At 20.8% G+C, this 4,301-nt stretch overlaps 1 protein-coding gene across 1 annotated transcript in view; it reads right to left on the reverse strand.

The window, feature by feature from the left end:
* Positions 1-4,301, reverse strand: part of LOC117168758 (E3 ubiquitin-protein ligase SMURF1) — a 44,537-nt gene that overhangs the window by 7,701 nt on the left and 32,535 nt on the right. The gene's annotated exons all lie outside the window — the stretch shown is intronic.

Below are 4,301 nucleotides of genomic sequence, written 5' to 3' on the forward strand. Positions count from 1 at the left end.
ATAGAGCTCCAAGGAGATTATGTTGAAAAATAAAAAAAAATTTACCCAAAAAAAATTGTTTTTATACTTCATTCTAAGAACTTATTGAACTACCCTCGTATTTAGCGATCATCCATAAACTGCGTTACCAAATTTCGGATTTTCAAAGAAAAAAGATTAACTAAATTTTGAAAAATATTTTGTATTTCGTGTATGAAATATACAATATATAAGAATGAATTTTCAACAAAATAGTTAAATTTTCGATTGAAAAATATGGCTCAATAAAATAATTTAATTTTAAACCTACAAATATGATTTTTTCAACCAAAATGTTGATTTTTCGAAAAAGAGTATTAATTTTCTACTAAAAAAGGAGTTTTCAACAAAAATATGAATTTTCCAAAAAAACATTTGAATCTGCCACCCGAAACTATAAATTTTCAACAAAAAAGTCCATTTTCTATCAAGTAATACATTTTTCAAATAGTTCAATTTTTAACCAAATAGTTGACGTTTCTAGCAAAATAGTGGAATTTCAAAAAAAAAAAAAAAAAAGATAGTTTTTCAACCAAAAATGGAATTTACTTTTTCAGATAAAAAAATTCATTTTCAACAAACAAAAATACACGAACTTTCTACCAGTTTAATTGAACAAAAAAAAAGACGAATTTTCAATAAAATACATGAATTTTCGAAAAAGAACAGTTGAATTTTCCATCCGACTTTATGAATTTTCAAAAAAGTTCATTTTCTGTTACGTAGTTTATTTTTCCAATAAATATGCTAATTTTAACAAAATAGTTGAATGTTCTACCAAAATAGTTGAAATTAACAGAGTATAAAAATAGTTTGTCAAGCGAAAATGGAATAGTTACATTTTCAGTTTAAAATATTAATTTTTGACAAAAAGAAACTAATTTTCTACCAGTTTAATTCAATAAAGAAAAACGAATCCGTAACAAAAAAGCTCATTTTCTACCAAGTAATCAATTTTTTAAATAAATATTTTAATTTTTAATTAAATAGTTTAATCTTTGACCAAAATAGTTCAATTTTCAGAAAAAAAACACAAATAATTCTCCAATCAAAAATGGAAGTTATATTTTCAGTTTAAAAAATAAATTTTCAGCAAAAAAATAACGAATTTTTCACTCAGTATAATTAAACCAACAAAGAAGAATTTGGAACAAAATAATCTAATGCACAACCGAAAAGATGAATTTCCAAAACAGAAAATTAATTTCATGAATAAAAAAGATGAATTTTCAATAAAATAGATGAATTCTCCACAAAACAATTGAATTTTCGACCCTAGAAAAATATTGGAATTTTCTTTCCAAATAGTTGAATTTTCAACTAAATGATGGAATAAAAAAAAGTTTACTTTCAAAAATGGAACAGTTTTACAGTTGGAAAAACTAATTAAAAAAAAAAAAAAAAAAAAAAAAAAAAAAAAAAAAAAACGAATTTTCTGCCAGTTAAATTGAACAAAAAAAAATGACAAAAAATAATTTTCTAAGAAGTACTTAATTTTCCAAATAAATAGTTTAATTTTTAATGAAACAGTAGAATTTTCCAAGAAAATGTTTCAATTTTCACAACAACAAAAATGCAGTTTTAACCAAATAGTTGTATTGTTGGCCAAAAATGAAGTTATATACAAAGATATGAATATTCAAACAAATAAGAGGTATTTTCTTCAGAACAATTGCACTTTTACCCGACAATAAGAATTTTTAATAAAAAAGTTAGTTTTCAATCATATACTTTAATTTTTTTATAAAATTTTTGAATTTTCAAGTTAAAAACTATTTTAATTTGAAATGAAAAACAGTTAAATTCAACCAAGGATGACGAATTTTCAGCCTAATAGTTGAATCCTAAAAAACAAAAAAAATTTCAAAACCATATAGTTTTTAAATAGAAAAGATCAATTTTCAATTAAAAAATAATTTTCAATTAAACAGAATAGTTATATTTTCAGTTTAAAAGAGCTGGTTAAATTTTTCCCTATAAAGATGAATTTTTGACTAAGAAGATTAACTTTGTGCAAAAAAAAACACGAATTTTTAACACAATATATAAATTATCAACTGAAACGGATAAACTTCTAACCAAATAGTTGAAGTTTTAACGAAAAAAAAAGATACATTTAAACTACAAAAGTAATAGTTAAATTTTTAATTGAAAAAAATGGTTCACCTTTCAACCAAATTTTCGACTTTTTGAGCAAAAAAGATGCGAGTTGTTAATAAAATAGATGTATTTTCAACAAAATAATTAAATTTTCAATCAAACAGTAGAATTTTTAACGAAAAAAAGATAATTTTTTAACTAAAACTGTAATATTTAGTTAAATTTTCAGTTGAATAAAAATAGTTCAACTTTCAAGCAAGTTGTTGAATTTTTGACCAAAAAAAGATGCGAGTTTTTAACAAAATAGCTGCATTTTTAACAAAATAATTAAATATTGAATCAAACATTAGAATTTTTAACGAAAAAGAAGATAATTTTTTAAATAAAACTGTAATATGTAGTTAAATTCTCAGTTGAAAAAAGGTAGTTCAACTTTCAAGCAAACTGTTGAATTTTTTACCAATAAAAAAGCGATTTTTTAATCAAATAGTTGCATTTTCAACAAAATAATTAAATTTTCAATCAAATAAGGTAAAACGACAATTACTGGGACAACGTAAAAAGCATGTCCAATACTGGGATAATAATAAATATCGTTGAGTATCTTTTATAATTCAATATAAATCATAAAAGTAAAAAATTTTCTAGTGTTTTTGAAGTTCTTTTGTATTTCAAAAATACTCCTCAAATTTTGCCAAGTGCTTAGATAAGTAATTCAATAGTAACTTATAAATTTAATTTATCAATAAAAATTAGTAAATATGCATTAAAATTTAATATTAAATATTGTAAATATTAATGTGATTAATATTATCTATTTACTTTTTTAAATAAATTACGTTGAAATGTTTTTTATGTCTTTACTGAAAAATCTTTTTTTATTACTATTTGAACTATTTTATTGAAAATTCATCTTTTGTTCAAAATGTATCTTTTTTATTATGTGAATTTCATTAACAGTTTTATTGAAAAGTCGTTTTTTTTAAATTAATTCATCTGCTTCCAATTCGTAATTAAAATATTTTTTGGTTGAAATATCAACTATTATATTTTTTTATTTGAATTCACCTTTTTTGGTAAACCTAATACTTCAATTTTCTAACAAATTGTTGAATTTTAAGATAAAAAAACTAACTTTCTACCAAAAAGATGAATTCTAATCAAAAAATTTAATCTTCTATATTTCAACCAAAAAATATTTTAATTATGAATTAAAAACAATTAAATTCAAGTGAAAAAAAATTAATTATAAAAATAAACAAATTTTCACCCAAACAGTTCGACTTGTAACCAAAACAGATACAATTTCTACCAAAATAGATGATTTGTCAACCAATTAAGATTTTTCATTAAAATAAGACAAAATATTTCAACCTGACAGTTGAAATTTTGCTAAAAAAAAGATAAAATTTATAATTAAAAAGATCAATTTTCGAACCAAAAAGACGAATTTTCAACAAAATAGTTGAAACATTGATCAAAAAGATTTTTCATTCAATGAAATTGTCAATCACATACTAAAATTAAAAAAATATATAATTGAAATTGTTTGAATACTTTTTTCAAATTATTTTTTTTCAATAAATTTACATTTATTTAATTTTTTTCAATTTAAAATTCAATTTTAAATACTTTTTTCAAATTTATTTTTCAATTTTTACTTTCAATTCAATTTATTTAAACTAATTTTAATTAAGATGAATTACATATCGAAATTTACAAATAAACAGTTAAATTTGCAAGTAACTTGATAATATTAATTTTAATGATTTTTATCATATTTAATATTAATCTACAATATTAAATGTTAATGCATACTTACTAATTTTATTAAAAAATAGAGAAAAATAAATTCCTTATGATTGCCTTATGATTCTTGTCCTACTAATTGGGCGATCTGACTAGCTTAAAACATATTCATTTATATTAATTAAATATAATATTAATAAAGTATTTTCTGTTCTAATCGATCAAATAATGGATGAGTCACTTATTATAACGGTTTTTGTTCCGAAAATTCTAATTCACCGTTTTCAAATTGTTTTTAAGTTTTAACGAATAAAAGATAATTTTATATCTAAAATTGTAATATGTAGTTAAATTTTCAGTTGAATAAAAATAGTTCAACTTTCCAGCAAGTTGTTGAATTTTTTACCAAAAAATATGCGAGTTTTTAATAAAAT

Source organism: Belonocnema kinseyi, chromosome 3 (genome assembly GCF_010883055.1).
Source record: "Belonocnema kinseyi isolate 2016_QV_RU_SX_M_011 chromosome 3, B_treatae_v1, whole genome shotgun sequence".
Lineage (NCBI taxonomy): Eukaryota > Metazoa > Arthropoda > Insecta > Hymenoptera > Cynipidae > Belonocnema > Belonocnema kinseyi.